This window comes from Cetorhinus maximus, chromosome 15 (assembly GCF_964194155.1).
Source record: "Cetorhinus maximus chromosome 15, sCetMax3.hap1.1, whole genome shotgun sequence".
Taxonomy (NCBI): Eukaryota; Metazoa; Chordata; class Chondrichthyes; order Lamniformes; family Cetorhinidae; genus Cetorhinus; species Cetorhinus maximus.
Genome location: NC_135893.1, coordinates 71,534,076 through 71,554,367, shown reverse-complemented (window position 1 = coordinate 71,554,367; position 20,292 = coordinate 71,534,076). Strand labels below are relative to the sequence as shown.

Sequence of the window (20,292 nt, the reverse complement as noted above, 5' to 3'; positions counted from 1 at the left end):
TTCACAATGGATGATCAACCTCTCAAATGGGCCTTTGCCCAGAATGGATGGTGCACAAATTCTTCCAAAGAGCTGTTGTTGCACAGTTATGGGTGCATCATGCACAAGATACCTTATCTGCATGTATCCTACAACATAAAACCCTACACATGCCGATAGGATTGTAAGTTTTATGTAGTGTCACACTCAGCATTGTGGGCATGGTTTGATTATGGACAAGATGGCAGCATATGGGCCCTTCATTTACAGTCATTGGTGTTCATGTAATGGGGCCAGATTGTGAAGGTCTTATTGCCATGTGTATTTGTAATGTGATGAGGCCCCTGGTTTATGATGGTGAGGGTTTCAGCCATATGAATGTGACCAAGTCAAACTCATTGATGTTGATTCTCTCCCTTGTAGGGGATGGGCAGTCCCTGTGGTAATTGTGGAGTCAGTGTACAAAGTACAAGGTTCTTTAGGTGGAAGTATGTCACCAGGGACTGGCTGATGGTAATTGTGATATGGGAGAGACCTTATGAGGATCTATTTTGCACAAGGACCCATCTGGCAATGATCCCCTCGTGCACAGAGTCAGCCCTGGTTACATGGCTAATGCCTCCCAGCTGCTCTGCCATTGGTGGCCTCTTCATCCTCACCCTTTTCAGAATCTTCAGACTGGACAGGGGCTTCTTCTTCCTCTTCCTCCTCACCTTCCTCAGACGTTGGAGCTCTGCTTATGGCCTAATCATCATTAATTTGTAGGCCCCTCTACTAAGCAATGTTGTGCAGCAGGCAGCATATCACTAGTATTCTTTAGCATTGCTGAAAAAGGACGGAGAGGCTCTCTGTCATGGCGAAAATCTGGGCCATTGGGTACTGTCTGATCTCCTGAAAGAAAGAAAAACTTGCATTTATATAGTGCCTTTCATGACTACAGGTTGTCCCAAAGTGTGTTAGAACCAAACATTTTAGAAATTAGTCATTGTTGTAATGTAGGACATGTGACAGCTAATTTGTGCACAGCAAGATCCCACAAACAACAGTGTGGTAATGACCAGATGATCTGTTTTGTTTTACTGATGTTGACTGATAGTTAAATACTAGCCAGGACACCAGGGATAACTCCCCTGCTCTGCTTCAAAATAGTGCCATCGGATCTTTTACCTGAGGGGGCAAACAGGGTTTCGGTCTAATGTCTCATCCAAAGATGGCACCTCTGATAGTACAGCTATAAAGTGAGGTCAGCTAATTGACACCACACATCAGGAATGTACTGTAGTCAAAAAAGGGAATATGGCAGTTTTTAAAGGATTGCTGCTCATGCTTAAAGTAAATGAATGATCAATTTGTTTTCAGGTGCAGGAAGAAGGGATGGTTGAGGCACTGGAAGAACTCCCTACTTTGAATAGGGCAGCAGAACCATTAACATCCGCCTGAATTATCAGGCCCAAACTGTCTCATCTGAAGGACAGCAGCTGGACAATGCAGCCCTCCCTCAGTACTGCAGGGAAATCTCTGACTATATTATGTGCTGAAACCCTAGTGAGGTGCTCAAGTATGGAAGCTTCTGATCCAGAATCGAGTATGCTACCAGTTTAGCTAAGTTGACACTAGAATGAAAGAATCAGAATTTGTATAGCACCTTTCACAACCCCAGGAGGTCCCAAAGTGTTTTATAGCCAATTAAGCACTTTTGAAATGTAGTCATTGTTGTAAAATATGAAATGTGACAGCCAATTACCACACAATAAGGTCCCACAAGCAGAAATGTGATATGACTAGTTAATCTGTTTTAGTCTTGTTGGTCGAGGGATAAGTATTAGCCAGAACACCAGGGAGAACTCCCCCTGCTCATCTTCACAATAGAGCCTTGAGATCTTTTACCCCCCCACCTGAGAGAGCAGATGGGGCCTCGGTTTAGCAAAGAGAGTGCAGCACTTTCTTAGCACTGCACTGGGAGTGTCAGTCTAGATTTTATGTTCAAGTATCTGGAGTGGGACTCGAACCCACAGCCTTCTGACTCAGAGGTGAGACCAATAAAATGTAGCCATGCTAACAGCAATACAATATAACACACACAAACATAATTGTGAACCCATTTATCTTAGACAGTCTCAAACTGGACCTTTGCTCCAGGTATTTGAATTTCACTTCTTGATTTCCAATCCTTTCTTATGCAGCTGTAAGAATAAAAATTCTACCATGCCTAGCCATGTAATAATCTGTATTATTTACATTTTCTCAGTAGGGCTTTTCTTTCTAGTGTTTCTCTGTGTCCCTTCTTTGCTCCATAATTTATATTCCACTACTTAGCCTCCCTTGGAAGGTTAATTATTGGGTTGTAAAGTCTTTCTAAATTAGTTATAATTTTAGCTTAACTGTAATCCTCCCTATAGGATTTTAAATTTAGATGAACTTGTTGTTGTAATTTAGGGACGCAGCAGGTTCAATGTTAGTCAATTCTTAGTGAAATGTTATAACACAAGAGTGATTATTTTTCCAACCATTAATCTTTACCTGAACCAGGATACATAGTGACATTTAATGCATGCCCAACTCATGCCAACACGTCCATTTCCCGAAAGCTCCTCAGACCAGTTGATAAGTTGGTGGCAGAACCCAGGCATAAGAGACTTGATGAAATTTACACAAGGTCCAGAACTCCCAGATCCCCAAAAGCATTCTGACAACGACCGGGGGGCAGGCTCAACATCTGTCTGTTCCAAACACTCAGAGGAGGTGGGACTGACGGGAAGCACTTCTGGAATTTCCACAGCTTCCCTAACCATGGCCAGCAGCAGCCTTTTAAGAACTGCTGCGCCATCAGTCTCTATACTCCTAACTAAGTGTGCTACAGGCCAAGATGTCTGAAGAAACTTTCCATGTGACAGGGCAACATGGTGGGGCGGGGCGGGTGGTGGTGTGAGGGAAAGAACCGGGATGGGCTGCTAATGCATTTGACCTGCCAGTGTAATTGAGCTGCCAGTGAAAGGGAACCTGCACCCCAAATTTTGGAAAATTTGGAATTTGAGCTATTGAAACAGCTGGATCTCAACATTTCTATTGAGAAACTGACAAAATCAAATCCAATGGTGGCTTTATATCTCACCTGACTTCGGTCTCCATTAAAATCAGCGTTCCATCTGGTCTCATGGGCTTTCCCCCCAGCAAGTTAGGTTAAAATTGCCTCCAATGGTTGCTATATTCGGGAAAAAAAGGAATACTTTGCAACTTTTGCAAATGATGGTGTTGTGCATAAACAGGAACATATGTCGTTGTGGAAGATGAGCAGCCGAATGGTCATGGCATAGGAGAAATGGTGAAATGACCAATGCAGGGAGAGACATGGGTTTCCAAGGCTCTGACTGAATAATTCTTCCCTTATAATAAACTATTTGCCAGTAGTGCTGTTGGCATGGAAACTATTCACTTTTGGGCCTTCTCCCAACACTCCTGAATTTTGCGCCCCATTAGCAGATCCATGCTTGTTGTGGCCAGAAAAGAACCTGACACTAACGGTGAATGGAATGTAGTCTCCCTCAGAACTAAATGTGCTCTTTTAAATCCTAATTACAGGCTCTGAAATTCTGGCAGGGCTCTCCCATTCTCCTGCTTAGCTTTGGCAAGAGTTAGATGGGATTCCGAGGGAAATGGCTGATCATACAGATTCCCTGGGGAGATCTGTTGGTCTCCAACTGAAGTTAAAGTGGAAGATTAGGAAAACTCCTTCAGAATCTCAGAGCCAGTGTGCCCACCATCAGTTTCAGATTTCTCCAAAGGAAAAGCATCAAGCTGACTGAACAAACATTGCTGTGTTTTGACTTTTTTTCAGCAAGACAGCAATGTTCACATACAACTGTAGCCAGTTTAAATTAGCAATACAGTAATCAACTTTCACCAGAACATTAATGAGTCCATCATGACAAATGTTTCTCAAATTCAGTCCTTTAAATATTGTCTATTGATAAGCCTGGAATATCCTGGAAAGTTTAGTGTGGGCAGAGGTACAATATTTTATTCCAAAGAAATTCACACATAACTGATGGGCTCTTTACAGCCAAAAATTGACACTGACCCAAAGAAGCAGCTATTAGGACAGTTGACCAAAAGCGTGGTCAAAGAGGTAGCTCTAAGAAGTGAGGGAGGTGGAGAAGCTGAGAGAGGGAAGTCCTAGATGACAGCACAGCCCTCCTGTTATATTTCTAACTTTTTCCAGTTGCGACAAAAGATCATCAGCCCGAAACGTTAATTCTGTTTCTCTCCCTACTGTTGCTGCTTGGCCTGCAGAGTATTTCCAACATTTTCTGTTTTAAATTATGGTACAGCACTTGATGATTGAGTGGAGGGGGGAATGGGGGTGGGGTGCAAATGCACAAGAGGCAGGACCGAGGGGAGGGGAGAGTTTGGTAGAGTTGTACAGCTAGAGAAGTTAAAGATATGTGTGATGCCATGAAGGAATACAAACACAAGGGTGAAAATTTTAAACGGCCACTTTTGGGGTGCCACAATATACTTGAGCTTATGGAAACGTTTCAGAGAAAGTGAAAAAGAAGGGGGAGAAAGGTTAGCTCCCATTTAGTATACTGCCTATATATTAAGAGCAATCCCTCTCATCCTCCAAGGATGAAGAGCTACAAAGAAGGACATGAAACAATAGAAAACAAAAACAAAGATACCTGGAAAAACTCAGCAGGTCTGGCAGCATCTGTGGAGAGGAGCACAGTTAACGTTTCGAGTCCGCATGACTCTTCAACAGAACTAAGGAAAAATAGAAAAGGGGTGAAATATAAGCTGGTTTGGGGGTGGTGGGGGGTGCGGTTGGGACAAGAAGAGCTGGATAGAGGGCCAGTGATAGGTGGAGATAACCAAAAGATGTCACAGACAAAAGGACAAAGAGGTGTTGAAGGTGGTGATATTATCTAAGGAATGTGCTAATTAAGGGTAGAAAGCAGGACAAGCAAGGTACAGATAGCCCTAGTGGGGATGGGGTGGGGTGAAGTGAAGGAATCGAAAAAGGCTAAAAGGTAGAGATAACACAATGGATGGAAATACATTTAAAAATAATGGAAATAGGTGGGAAAAGAAAAATCTATATAAATTATTGGAAAAAACAAAAAGGAGGGGGAAAAATCAGAAAGGGGGTGGGGATGGAGGAGAGAGTTCATGATCTAAAGTTGTTGAACTCAATATTCAGTCCGGAAGGCTATAAAGTGCCTAGTCGAAAGATGAAGTGCTGTTCCTCCAGTTTGCGTTGAGCTTCACTGGAACAATGCAGCAAGCCAAGAGCGGACATGTGGGCATGAGAGCAGGGTGGAGTGTTGAAATGGCAAGCGACAGGGAGGTCTGGGTAATGCCTGCGGACAGAACGAAGGTGTTCTGCAAAGCAGTCACCCAGTCTGCGTTTGGTCTCTCCAATGTAGAGGAAACCGCATTGGGAGTAACGAATGCAGTAGAATAAGTTGAGGGAAGTGCAAGTGAAATGCTGCTTCACTTGAAATGAGTGGTTGGGCCCTTGGACGGTGAGGAGAGGGGAAGTAAAGGGGCAGGTGTTGCATCTTCTGCGGTTGCATGGGAAGGTGCCGTGGGAGGGAGTTGAGGTGTAGGGGGTGATGGAGGAGTGGACCAGGGTGTCATGGAGGGAACGATCCCTACGGAATGCCGCCGGGGGGGTGAAGGGAAGATGTGTTTGGTGGTGGCATCATGCTGGAGTTGGCGGAAATGGCGGAGGATGATCCTTTGAATGCGGAGGCTGGTGGGGTGATAAGTGAGGACAAGGGGGACCCTATCATGTTTCTAGGAGGGAGAAGAAGGTGTGAGGGCGGATGCGTGGAAGATGGGCCGATCACGGTTGAGGGCCCTGTCAACTACTGTGGGTGGAAAACCTCGGTTAAGGAAGAAGGACATGTCAGAGGAACTGTTTTTGAAAGTGGCATCATCAGAACAGATGCGACAGAGGCGAAGGAACTGAGAGAATGGGATGGAGTCCTTACAGGAAGCAGGGTGTGAGGAGCTGTAGTCAAGGTTGCTGTGGGAGTCGGTGGGCTTGTAATGGATATTGGTGGACAGTCTATCACCAGAAATTGAGACAGAGAGGTCAAGGAAGGGAAGGGAAGTATCAGAGATAAACCATGTGGAAATGATGGAGGGGTGGAAATTGGAAGCAAAATTAATAAAATTTTCCAGGTCCAGACGAGAGCACGAAGCAGCACCGAAGTAATCATCGATGTACCGGAGAAAGAGTTGTAGGAGGGGGCCGGATTTTCTTTTCCCACCTATTTCCATTATTTTTAAATGTATTTCCATCCATTGTTTTATCTCTACCTTTTAGCCTTTTTCGATTCCTTCACCCCATCCCACCCCCAGTAGGGCTATCTGTACCTTGCTTGTCCTGCTTTCTACCCTTAATTAGCACATTCCTTAGATAATATCACCACCTTCAACACCTCTTTGTCCTTTTGTCTGTGACATCTTTTGGTTATCTCCACCTATCACTGGCCCTCTATCCAGCTCTTCTTGTCCCAACCGCACCCCCCACCACCCCCAAACCAGCTTATATTTCACCCCTTTTCTATTTTTCCTTAGTTCTGTTGAAGAGTCATGCGGACTCGAAACGTTAACTGTGCTCCTTTCCACAGATGCTGCCAGACCTGCTGAGTTTTTCCAGGTATCTTTGTTTTTGTTTTCGATTTCCAGCATCCGCAGTTTTTTGCTTTTATCTACATGAAACAATAGCCTTGAGCACTGATATGTGTGAGCTGGAGACACATCTAACACTGTAACTTTTATTTTAAACACCAAAGCAAACTTCAGCACAAAAACAGAAACAGAAATACCTGGAAAAACTCAGCAGGTCTGGTGGCAGTCAGACAGACATCTCATTCAGATAAATCCCAGCCATAACAATAAATACAACTGTAGTAAGTTGACACAAATGCTTATTTTCACATTTTATGACTAAGGTATTACGTTCAGAGGCTTTTACTATGTGACAATAGGTCATTAATGAATGATTAATGGCAAGTTACAGAACAAAATGTTGTAAGGTAATTTTAGGTCACTGAAGTGCACTCTAGCTGAAAAATCACCAGCATAAGCAAAACAGATTTCTCTGCAAAAAGAGAGAAAAAAACTATTCATAATACATAATATTCTCAAAGGAAATTCTCATATTTAATTTCAACATTGATGTGACTCCAGAAAATAGCAGGAAAGCAGTGAGCTCTATAAGCATGCATCCAGGATGGTCACCAAATGTGGACACAAAGCTGGCAAGTAGGAACTTAGGTGGATAAAGAGAGTCAAATTTGATCTAAAGAAAGCGGAAGAGAGGGAGATCTACAAGGTCAGCGGTAGCCTACTGAAACAAGAATGTTCACAGCCCCTGCAAAAGCTGCTATTATCTGTAAAATATATTTCAGCATATGTGAAGGTTGCTTGGAGTAAAATTACCTGGCTTAAAATTGTGCAAGTAAAAAACTGAGTCTGTCACCAATTTTTGGAGCATTGTAACATTCCAACCTCCATTCCTGGATTTCAAAGTGGAGGTGGTTCAAAATAAGTTTGAAGCAAAGATAGTGATGCTGTCTGGCACTTCAGGACACTCCCTGTAATTGCGGTATGTTTGGATGGGGTCAAGGAAAGAGGACCTGAGGACACAGCTGCCGTCGCTACTATTTATAGTGCTAGTCTAATGATACACATTAGAGATTGAGGGGCCTTGCAACAGACAGCACAATTATATCCTGGATTATGGTTGTTAGTTGATGTGCTGAACCATTGTCATGATCACAAAGATGCACATTTCCCTATAAATGTGCATAGGGGTCTTACTGCTAGGTGGGTACAGCTTGCCTTTGACCTGTCTAGGATCATTCCCCTGTGGCACCTCATACTTCACCTCCTCCCATGTCCAAAAAATATAAGTAAATGATGTCCCAGTGTCATGGACATACTGAAACAAAATACCAACTATGTAGAAACTGTGGGGGGAGGGGGCTTGGAAACAAAGTGAAAGTGAGGAAAAAAAAGTTCACAAATTAGCTCAAAATGTTGCTACAGATCTTACATTAAATGCACACCCGGAACCACAGCACCCAACAACCCTGACCAGCCATTTTATTCAGACAGGGTGGAACACCAAGACAATGAGAATGCCAAAAAAAAAAACTGCATATTGGGCTAACTGGCATGATCAAGGGCTAATCAAATACAATTAATTCCAACTGAGGTATGTTTCTTGCACCAGTCCAAAACCTGACCAGAAAACTGAAAAAGATGTTAAATTGGTCAATTAGGTGTTACCGATCCGAAAATCTATTTTAGTGAGATGTATGAACAAACCGATGTATGGGCTTACGATTCCAACTGTCAATCTGCCCAGCTTCATTTCAGATCTAAGCTCACGTACAGATCGACCATAACAGAGCTTATGACATTATAAACTTTCCACACAGGTATCCCTTGTTACCTATATATGCACAACAAACTCCAGCTTTGGTCTCCAGAGCATTTCCAATTTAGCGGTTCCATGTCAGCAGTTTTGCACTCAATCTGAAATGCAACCACTGGAAAGACAATAAAATAACAGGAAACAAATTAGTAAAATTGCAAGGTCTAGTCATGCATATCAACGACAGCAATTGCTCAATCATTAAAATTTACATGTGCTGCTAACTGCAAGAATCTTCTGCATTATTCTTGTGTTGGTTACATTGAGATCTGATTGTGTTACGTTGTTTAAGTAATGTTAATAAGGAAGTGAGGTGAGAGTCAGGGAACCATGGACTAGTCGGTTTTACCAGCAGCAGTAGGTAGGAAATGCATGATTGTTTTATAAGACAGTACTGAGGTACTTCCCTTGGTACGCAAACACCAAGTGTCACTACGTGCTGAGGTTCTACCTGTCCCCAGTGTTGCAAAGGATGGGTCTGGCCATGCGGCTGCGGAACGCTCCAAGTAGTTGGACTGTGCCATACCACCTGTCCCTTGTGGAAAAATTTATACAGAGAAACACCTTTGACCACAAGTCCATCAGGCAGTGGTCACACGTAACATCCTAGAGGCCCTGCGGGAAAAGGAGATGGTGGATCCTGTGGGACGGTTCCCCGAGCAGACTGTCAAAGTCATTTGGCAGAATGCCTCATCGCCAAACTTTCCAACAAGCACCAAGGTGTAGCTTGGCTGGTGGTGAGAAAGGCCCTCCCCATCAGATCCTTCCTACATGCTGCCCTCGAGGTGGCTGTGGTGAAGAGACCATTGTTCACCTCCTTGTGGATTGTGCCTTTGCAAAGAAGGTCTGGAGACAGATGCAGTGGTTTCTATCGAGGTTCATCCCGATCAGTGCTGTGACAGGGGGCTCTGTGCTCTACGGGCTGTTCCAAGGGACACACACCGAGACAAACATCAACTGCAGCTGGAGAATCATCAACTCGGTGAAAGATGCTCTTAGGTCTGCCTGAAATTTGTTGGTCTTCCAGTGCAAAGAGTTGTCCCCGACCGAGTGTTGCAGACTGGCATATTCCAAGGTCCAGGACCTCATGCTGAGGGACACACTAAAGCTTGGGGCAGCTGCCGCAAAGGCGCAATGGGGAAAGGTCGCTGTCTAAGAACTTTCAGCCATAGTGCACAGAGGGGCTGGGAATTGTGTAGATCCTTCGGGCTGTATGACTCGCAATGAATGTATGTAGTGAATACTAAATGTATCATAATTGAATTGAAGCACCTCAGGGCGCAATATGATGTATGTCGATAACTCCAATACCATTGCACTGTCTGACTGTCTGTAATGACCATATTGAAATGACTGTAATATTAATTGATTGTATCGAAGCACCTCGTGATCCATGTGGAAAAGTTGAATGTGATTGTACTTTCTGTGACGGCCATTTAGAAATGTTTTGCAATGTTCTTTCAGACATTTTATGAATAAAGTATATTTTTCCAAAAAATAGTATTAAGACACTTTCAAAACCCATGGAGGACAGTCAACATAGTTTTAGAAGCACTCTGTCTTGGCTCATCAATCTGCTGGAATTTTATGACAAATAGCAGACAAAATACATCAGTGATTATAATATACTTGGATTTTCAAAAGGTTAGGTCCTAGCTGGCATTAATAAATTGAAACCAAATCAGTGATGTTACATACTGAAAAGGATGAAGATCTCTCCACTGAAACCCTCCTCCATTAATCAGTTGCTCCAGAAAAAAGTGTCATAATGCAAGTATCAAACTAGATCAGCATCTCCTCAGTATTGAGCAACTAACTGGATTCATTATGAATCAAATTCATAACCACCCTCATTACTCTTTTAATGTGCGCTGCCAGTTGGGTACTGGTTCCATCCCATATTTGGAGATAAGCAACTGGTGTTCCATTTTTGATGGGATGGAAGATAAGAGATAATTTCCAGCTTACACACTTTTAGAGAAGCCTATGGAACTAGCAGCTAAGGACTCTTTCCCACACCCCCCTGTCTAGTTTTCTCTACTCACTCACACTGGCTAGAATTCTATTGATACTGACAGTCCTCCACTGTCTGTTGGCTATGTTGTTGGTTCCTCATATGTGAATTTAGAAACTGACTTCTGATAGGCTGTTGAATCATTAGGAGAATCACAATTGAATTCAATTCTCCCTTTTCCAACAGGGATCACTGAATAGCAACCAGGAATGGAAACTCTTTCGAGTTACCAACAGTCACAGATTGCAACTTCTTTCGAGTACAATCACAGTTCTTGGTTTTCCAGGAGTGGGACATGAACCCACAACCCTCTGATTCAAAGGCAAGGGTGCTATGGACTGAGCCACAGCTGACACCTCTAACCAGGAATGGAAATGCTGACTAATTTTTCACCAGCATAGATCAGGGATGCTGACATTAATTGTAGTGCCCTCATTGGTAACCTGATTAAACTAATCAAACTCAGCACAACCTGGGGATTGAGGTGTTGAAGTTTAGGGAGGGATTCCAGAGCTTAGCACCTACATAGCTGAAGGCAGGGCCAGCAATGGTGGAATGATGAATCAGGGTTGTGCAAGAATTGAAAGAGCCAATGCAGTGATCTCAGAGGATTTCAGGGTTGAAGGAGGTTACAGAGATATGGAAGGGTGACAAGTGTGGAGGGATTTGAACACAATGGGTTGGATTTTCACAAAGTCAAGAAGACCCTGCACACCTTTAAAAATGGTGGCCAGGACCTGCTTCCGGGATTCCTGACCCCATTCGCAGGGTTTCCAATTTTTAACAATGCCTTTTAAGGGTACAGCCTGGTTTGAGCTGGGAGCCTGCACCCTGGCTCCATTGCGGGGATAGGCATATCCTAGTCCTCTGCAATTTTCATGGAGTCATGGTCCATGGCACCTCAAAAGTGTTGTGAAACATAGTCTGCACGAGGGTACCTTTTGAAAGGTAAGTTGAAAAGGCCCTCTTCATGCCTCCATGCCAAAGGATGACCCACATCCACCCCCTATGGTACCTCATGTCCCCATGCCACAGGGTGCCCCCACCCACCCCTTACAGCTCCTCATGCCCCCTGCCTAGGTACGCCCCCAAACCAACCTTTCTGGCCACTCATGCCAAGCTATGGCACTTAAGTGCCCATTTGCCCACTATATACTGTATAGAACCAATAAACAGTAAAGTGACAATAGTATGTGTAAAAAAGCTTTAAAAAAAACATTCATTTATAACTTTCCACTTTCTTAAAAAACTCTTTTTCTAGAGCCCAATAAAAGTGTCAAACATCCAGTCCCTTCAAAGTATCAATAGCAGAATGACAAGCACTTGAAACTTCTTCATCTTGTGTAAATAAACATTGTGCAATTGACAGCATAGATAAGAGAGCCAGAGCTTTCAACCAAGCAATGTTTTCAGGAAGGCTCAGGTGTTTCAGCACTCTAATGGATGCCTGAGCTCTCAGCCAAGAATACATAATGAGGCTTGGCTGAGAGCCCAGAAACCCATCAGGGTGTTGAAACAGCTGAGTCCCAGAGAAAACATTGGGTGGAATTTTCCCAGAATTGCACTAGGTGCAGTAGTGGGTGGGTAAAATGGAGTCCTACCCGCCGATGAAAATGGCGGGTTTTCACGCCATATCTTCCTGAGACCAGCTCATTATATATTCACTCCCGGGAAACATGCCGTTTCCATGGCGGGCGGGGTCTTATTCGCCCACTTGCCATCACCCCACTGTTGCATCACACCGGCTGCCATCTTTAAAAGGCAACTGCCAGCAAAGCGCTCATCACCACCAGCTCACCACCACTGCCCGGGAGACATGGCCAGCAAAGACAAAAAGACTGCAGACCCTGCTTCAATGATGGGTCCCTTGAGCGACTGTCGAATGCCGTGAAGGCCCATCAGGATGTGCTCTACCCCTGCTCTGGCCACAGGATGGGTGGCAATGTCACCAACCCGGCTTGGGCGGCGGTGGCAGTGATGGTCAGCATGAACGCCCTGCAGAGGAGGACAGCCACCCAGTGCTGCAAAAGGATGAATGATCTCCTTTCGTTCCACCAGGGTAAGTCACTCTTTTCATCACTCCCAACTCACACACTCACAAACCCATCACACATCCACAGGGCCCTCACTCACTGCCAGTGCAAGGGACATCACCATTCACTCCTTCACACACACCATCATTGTCCTCATCCCATCCATGGGACCGCTCACCACCCACACAGGCCAGGCATACTCATCATCTGGCCCGGCAGGCATCCTGATACACTCTCCCCATCTCTATCCATGCAGGACAGGCTGGCTCACAACAGGAGAGAAAGGTCACAGACAGGTAGAGGGATGCCAGAGATCAAAGTTCTGACAGAATTTGAAAACAGAGCCATCCAGCTGGCTGGCGATGACCGGGACTGGTCCTGTGCTGATGGTGAGGTTGGTGCTGCTCTACCAATTGAGGATCCAGCAGTGCAATTTCCATCAGACATTCCATGCCATGAGTGATATGTCCTGTTTCACAGGCCACTGCCATGCGCTAATTATCTCCCCTTGCTTTTGCAGGTACATCTGCCAAACAGCCGACAGAGTCCACGACCCTGGGCATCCAATCAAGCTCCAAAGAAACCTCTGATGAGGAATCTGAAGGCACCCTCCCTGAAGTCCCATTACAGTGCTCACCCACACCCTCCACCAGCGCAGAGACACACACCGAGGTGGGACCTAGCTTTAGAGTAGCCTCAGCATCACAATCTGGCGAGCACATCACACTTTCTGATCCACAGCAGGCGGAGGCAGGGACTTCCCAGGCCCCTGGCACTCGGAGGACTGCTGGAGGCCAGAAGTTTGCTGAGTCCGAGTCAGATGATGAACCTCTGGACTTGGTCATGTCACAGTTGCTGGAGCTGCAAAGGCAAGCTCGGGAACATCAGGAAGGGATGTCCGCTGCACTCTTCAGATTGTAAGGCACGATGGAGGAGTCCGTCCATCTTCAGGCTGGGGTGATAGCGTCGGCATTGCAACGCACCGAGGTCAACACTGGCAGGATGGCAGCCGCCATGGAGACCTTGGTCCAGGATGTCACTCCTACATTGCTGCTTGGGCTTAACTCCATCACTAATGCCATAGTTGGCCTCCAACAATGTGTACGTGAGAGGGGTGCTGGGCAGCTCGATCTCACTCCAGTTACCCTTTCCACTCACAGAGTCAGCCTGGGGCCCTCGGGCCTCCATAAGGAGGAGGATCAGCAGGTGCACGCTCTGGGGACATCCACCCAGGTGACTCTGGGACTGACCGGCCCATCTGACTCCCCTCTTCCTGTGACCTCCGCAGGTCGAGCTTCACAGACCGAGGAGGGTGTCACTGCCACACAGCAGGACCCCAAAAGCAGGCCGGGGCCCTCCAAGTCTCAGCCCTCCAGAGGATGCCCGCCAAAGTATCACAGACAGGGTGTCACAATCACAGGCTGCCACCACCTCCACTGTGGATGTCCAGGGAGCACCAAGACGTAGAGGCAGGGTTAGGAAAATTGGGTAAAAGTAGGTGCACAGCCTGGGCACGGGTGTTAATCACTTGTACACACGGTTCCCTATTGTCAATAAACTCCTAAGAATGTCTCCCTGCCTATGGCTCCTTGTTCTGATCAGCAGTGTTCTTGTCACTCAGATGTGAAACCTTTCTGCACAAGATAAAAGGCAGGTGCCTCAGTCCAGGGCCTCTTCCCTGTTCTCCATGCAGCCTTCAGACCACAGTGATGGTCCAGCCTCACATTCCCTGATGCCTGCACCTCGACAGTGCTGGTCATTGCTGCCAGAATGTAGTGGACAGGTGCCACAGAATTCTCTCATACACCCTGTGTGCTCTCACCACCTTTAAGATGGGGTTGGCCCCCATCTCACCAGCATCTGTGACCAGTGATGCTGTGCACCAGCTCCTGAAGGGCTGAGATGCTGAAGGCGGACACAGCATCAGCTGCATCTAAAGTTTCATGGCTGCGTCTCTGAGATGACCCTGATCACGGAGCACAAGCGAGCTGCCCTCGGCCAGACAGGAGTCAGACATTCTCAGAGGCTGTGATCTATAGGTCTATATCTATCACTGCATGTTGTCATCATCCTCCTGCAATCAAGCAACTATTAGGGCCTCCACCGCATCCCCATGACAGGAGCATTCTCACAGTCAAACATTCACAAGTGCAATTTGAGGATCTACGGAGACACCTCACTGCATGTCGACATCATCCTCCACAAATCTGGCAGCTATGAGGGCCTCCTGAGTGCGCCTGCCTCGTCTAGTCAGTGTGAGAGCTTCATTCCCGTCGTCATCACCGCCGAGAATCCCCTCACCCTCACCCCTGTCGGCGTCCTCCTCATCGGAGGAGACGTGCAGCTCCTGCATCTCCTCCTCAGACAGCTCGTCTCCCCATTGCAGCGCCAGTTTGTAAAGGGCGCAGCAGATGACAACGATGCATGACACCCTCTGCTGACTGTATTGCAGAGCTCCACCAGACTGGCCCAAGCATCAGAACCATCTTCAACATCCCGATGGTTTGCACCACCAAGTTGCGAGCTGCAGCATGAGTCTCATTATACTGTCGCTCTGCTGCAGTCTGAGGCTGCCGCACGGGTGTCATCAGCCATGGCCTCTGTGGGTAACCCTTGTCCCTGAGGAGCCATCCCTGTAGCATCTGTGGACCCTGGAAGACAGCAGGAATCTGCGAGCAACTCAAGATGTAGGCATCATGCACACTCTATGGAAACTATGCGCACACCTGCAGGGTGGGTTTCTGGTGGTCGCACACCAGCTGCACATTCACTGTGGAAGCCCTTGCTGTTGATGAAGTCCACCAAGTGTAGCAATGGAGACCGGAGTGCCACATGAGTGCAGTCAATTGCACCCTGCTCCTGTAGGAATCCTGAGATCAGGGCGAATCCAATGGCCCTTGCATCCTGGCTGTCCCGGTCCTAGGCAAAATGCACAAAGTTGTGTGCCATGGAGAGGATGGCATCCGTGACCTCATGGATGCATTTGTGGGTGGTGGATTGTGAAGTCCCACAGATACCACCTGTGGAGCCCTGAAAGAAGCCACTGGCATAGAAATTGAGCACTGCGGTCACTTTCAGAGCCACTGGCAGTGGATGCCCTCCATGTCCCCTTGGCAGCAAGTCCTGCAGTAAATGGCAGATGTGAGCCACCAGGTCCCTAGACATGTGTAGTCATCAGTGACACTGGTTCGCAGTTATCTGCAGGAATGGCAGGCGGTGTCTATAAACCCTGGGTGTTGCTAGGCGCCAACCAGTCCCTGCTGCCCTTTCTTCCTGACGTTGATGCTCCTGCCTTTGCGTATCCAGGTGCCTCAGTCGCCCTCTCCTCCGTCTGCTCCGCTCTCTGTAGGCCATCGGGCTTACAGCTAGGTCACCAGGCTCCATGATCCTGACGTGGTCCTCCTGCAGCATGAAAGAGAGAGAGGCGTGGTTATCATGGCTGTACTCAGCACCTTTCCTGGCCCTGTGTGACCGCCCCTTAACGCTTCCCGGAGAGTGCAGGTCACCCCAGGTTACCCCTCGGATGGCCAGAGATGAGTGCGCTGCATGGCTGCCCTGTCAACCTGCTACATGGGGGTCACCGGTCCAAACCAGGATGCTGAGATTGCAAGGGGCTGTGAGCACCTCCAGCAGCGACTGCTACATGGCCAGTGTTGGCAGGAGATTGTACAATGTGTGCAGTCCAACTGCTCCATGGTCCAATAAAGTGGTCGTGGACTTGAAGTCTGTGCCGGCAGGGTGGGGGCACGGGGAGTGGGGGGGGTGGGGGGGATGTTTATAGAGCACTTGGTGGCCCTTTGGTTCCTCAACAATGCTTGCGTGGTCGGGCAGGCTAGGAGCCTGACCCCAATCATATCACTGTGGCTGCTCCTGATGTCTTAGCTGCAGAGGCCTGGTCAGTTTACACAGGTGCCCCTAATGCGTGGCCGCTTCCCTCGCTTACCCTGCCCCCCACCTCAATTGCTTGTGCACGGAATGCAGCGCCAGGGCAGCACTTGACCCCATCCCCCAACAGTCGCTTCCGAGGCTGGCCAGCACTTGCCCCCAGACACCCCCCCACCCCTCAGCAGTCACCTCCGAGGCTGGCCAGCACTTGCCCACAGACATCCCCCTCCTCAGCAGTCACCCCCAAGGCTGGCCAGCACTTGCCCCCAGACACCTGCCACCCCTTGGCAGTCTCCTGTGGGGCCAGGCATCAGTTTCAGTTTCCCCTGACCCCCGGGTGCCCCTGAGGCCTGTAAACAATGGGTGAGCAGTGGAGAATGCTGCTGCTCACTCACCTCCGTTCCCCCAAAGTGAAGGCCGCCAAGTGCACATCACCTGCGTGCTGTTGTGAAACACGTCAACGTGCTTTCCCGCTGACGTGGACGGACGATACGTGGGGTTCCAAGAGCCTGGTGGGATGGCCTTTTAATTATATGCTAATGTATTACAATTAGCTCCCTGCCGACCGATGTCGGGAAACGCGGCTCGCCATCGGCGGGCTAAGTGGAAGATCACGACCTACCTTCACGCCGTCGTGAAGTGGGTCCCGCCATATTTTCCGCGCACACCACCTATCACACTCCCCCCGCCAGCAGCCTCAGAAAATTCCGCCCATTGTTTCATTGACAGCTCTGACTCTCCATCTCTTCAGTGAATTTCACAATGTTTGCTTACACAAGATAAAAAAGGTTTCAAGTTCTTGCAGTTTCAGCTTTTAATACTTTAAAGGATCTGGATGATTGACCCATGATTGAGCTACAGTAAAAAGGTTTTTTTTAAGAAAGTGGAAAGTTATCAATGAATGAATGTTTTTTTAAGGCTTTTTTTACACATCCTATTGTCACTATAGGGCTCATTGGTTCTATATTGGGAGTCTAGGACTGGGAGGTATCGGGTGGAACTTTCCATGCCCGTTGGCGTCAGGTAAAGTCGAGACTTACCGGCAGGGCCTTGCTCACATCGTGGACATCCAAGGAGCAGAAGCTGATGGAGCCCAACAGCAATTGCTATCTGGAGGAATGTGCACCTCATGCTGGGGGGAATCTAATGGACATGGCTCCGCCGCAAAGCAGCTCACTGAAGGTGAAAGGTCACTGTTTAAGGTTTGCTTCGGGTCATCATTGTCTTGGCCATGCTCTGCTACGGATGATTGTCGCGGGGGTGGAGAGGAAGGTGTAGGTTTGACTGAGAGAGGAAGGAGTACCGGGGGTGGGGGGTGAGGTTGGGGAAACAATGGTGTCAGGGGACGTGGTGTTGGGGGGAGGGTGTACAGGGGGAGGAGGGTGTAACGGGGAAGAATATGGCAACTGGGGAGGTAGGTGTAAGGGTGGAGGAAGGTGTAAGGGAAGGAGTTTGGGGGGCGGTGAAAGGATTTCGGAGGGGTGTAGGATTTCAGGTGGAGGATGGAGTTTGGAGAGGGGCAGGACTTCAGTGGGTGGAAGGAGTTTGAATTGAAAGTGGGTAGGACTTCAAGGGGAGGGAGATTGGAGGGGAGAAGGACTCCGGGCGGAGGAAGGTGTCCGAGGGGAGGAGGAAGTTCGTGGAGGAGAAGGAGTTCGCCAGGGAACGGAGTCTGGGGTGAGGAAGGAGTAAGGGTGGAGGAAGGAGTAAGGGTGGAGGAAGGAGTAAGGGTGGAGGAAGGAGTAAGGGGGTGGATGTCCAGGTGAACGTGTAAGGGACGGGTCTGGGGAGTTGATGACTGCCAACTGGGGAATGAAATGAGGGAGGGCGTGGTAGGATAGAATGGTCAGTATGAGAGAGGGCAGAGTGAGCTGGTAGGGCAGGAGGGTGAGGGTGTGAAGGTAGCGGTAGGAGAGACAGCGAGCGAGGTTGGTTGGGATTTGGAGGCAGACGCAGACCCTGGGGGTAGGAAGGAGGAGGTCGGGGAGGTCAATGGGATGGGGACGGGATTCTCAGGAAGGTAGGGAATCTGCATGTTCACCTGGAAATCCTGGAAAGAAAAGGGTCCTGGTTGGTAGGTGACGGTGAAGAGGTGGAAGGTGATGCCAGGGGAGTCGACAGTGATGGGGAAAGGACTTGGGTGACTGAGGGAGGGGAAAGGACAGGAGTGGGGAGGGGGGGGGCAGTACCATTTTGCAAAATCGAAAGGGAAAGGAGCCTGGTGTTGGGTGGGAACAGATACTCCATGGGAGTGCGATCAGTGGGTGGCTGGAGATGCAAGTCAGCTCAGATGAACAACTGAAAGAGAACCCCAGCAGGCAGCATTGAAAATGCTCAGGACAGTGAGTTGAGTGTGATGGAGGAAGGCTCTGCGTGTGTGGGAGAGTGCTAGTACAAGGCTCTGAAAGGCCCTGCCACACACACACCTCTCCCTTCAGAATCACTCGTGGGCTGACTGCGTGCAGCTGAACTGCTAGTGGGAGTGGAATGCAGTGGGAGGACATGCAAAGCCTGTAAATGGACCTAAAACACATTATTCAGTGAAAGTGAATATATTTTCAGATTATAAAGTGACAAAATGTTTTCACCCATGCAACCAACTGTGATCAGAAATTCTTAACTTTTCTAGGCCTACCACTTCTAGGTGCTCCCCTAATGTCCACAGCAGGGGTGGAGACAGCCTGTGCAATGGTTGCCCCTGTTGCATCTGATGACTTCGGCATGCATCCTCTGGAAAGCCAAGGCCTTGAGGGCTCCGGCTTGCTTTGGCTGTCCTCCTGTGGGCCAGCTGCTCCCTCTGCAGTGACAGAGGATGAGGTTGAGGGGCTCACAGGCAAAGGGGATGCAGAGGGAGAGGACAGCCTCTGAGATTCCTGAGTGGATGACCCAGGGTGTCCAGCTGCCGTTCCTCCTCCCTTCAGGTGCCTGAGGGCCCCGGCCTGACACCTTGAGGGGAAGGAGCATCTGGAGGGACGTCGAAGTGCCCCATTTCCCTCTCACGTTGCCACTGCAGGAACTTACATGGCTACCGCAGTGGAGTGCAGGTCTGCGCACATCTCCGCATTCTGCTGGGCCAGGGTCTCCATGGCGTCTGCCATCCTTCCCACGGAGACCTCTATACGTGCATATGTGGACATCACTCCATCAGAGAGCAGGCAGACACACTCCTCCGACACGCATGCCACTCTGTTGAGGGCTTCCAACAGCTCTGCAAGATGTTCCCCCACCTTCTGCTAACTGTCAACGATGAGTTGGAAGGCCGAATCCAGAGGCTTGTCATCTGACTCGGACCTCACAGATGTCTTTTCCCCAGCAGCCCTCCGAGTGCCGGGAACTAGGCTGGCTGAACCTGCCCACTCCTGCTGCGGACATGTGTCCATGCGGTGACCACCAGATTGTGAACTCGAGCCTGCTCTAGATCTAGGTCCCACTGAGGTGAGTATCTCTGAGCTGGTAGAGAGTGTGGGTAAGCGCTGTGATGGGTCTTCAAGGCTGCTTATTTCCAGCTCTTCAAGGAGGAGGTGTCCTCTTGGCTGGAGGTGAGGACATTGATCAATTTGAGGTACTGGCTGGCTAAGGGTGTTGGTTGCTTGGCAGAGCTCCCTGTGAACCAAAGCAGAGATAACTAGTGCACGTCAGCACGGTCAAAAGCAGGAAAGAGCACTCACAGTTGAGAGAGGGATGATATGGTGCAGGATCCTCAAGTGGGTGTTCACCGTCAACCTCACCGTTGCCGCAGGTACAGTCCACATCCTCACCAGTCAGCATGATGGCACGCTCCTCAAATTGAGGGGCCTAATGTGGGCCACTCCACCCCGGTCTGGGACTTCTCCCTGCTGGTGTGAGCCAGCTTCTCCTGCATGAGAACAGATGGAGAGAGTATGAGCAGGACACATGTTACTGCATGGAATGTTTGTGTGGTGAGCGGA

The 20,292-nt window shown here is 48.3% G+C and overlaps 1 long non-coding RNA gene across 1 annotated transcript; it reads right to left on the bottom strand.

Moving 5' to 3' along the window:
- Positions 1-792: 792 nt before the first annotated feature.
- LOC144691237 (uncharacterized) lies at positions 793-8,864 on the bottom strand. Its single transcript, XR_013579070.1, has 3 exons — positions 8,450-8,864; positions 3,092-3,181; positions 793-870 (listed from the first exon to the last, which is right to left on the bottom strand). It is a non-coding gene; the product is annotated as an uncharacterized LOC144691237 (long non-coding RNA).
- Between the last annotated feature and the right edge of the window lie 11,428 nt (positions 8,865-20,292).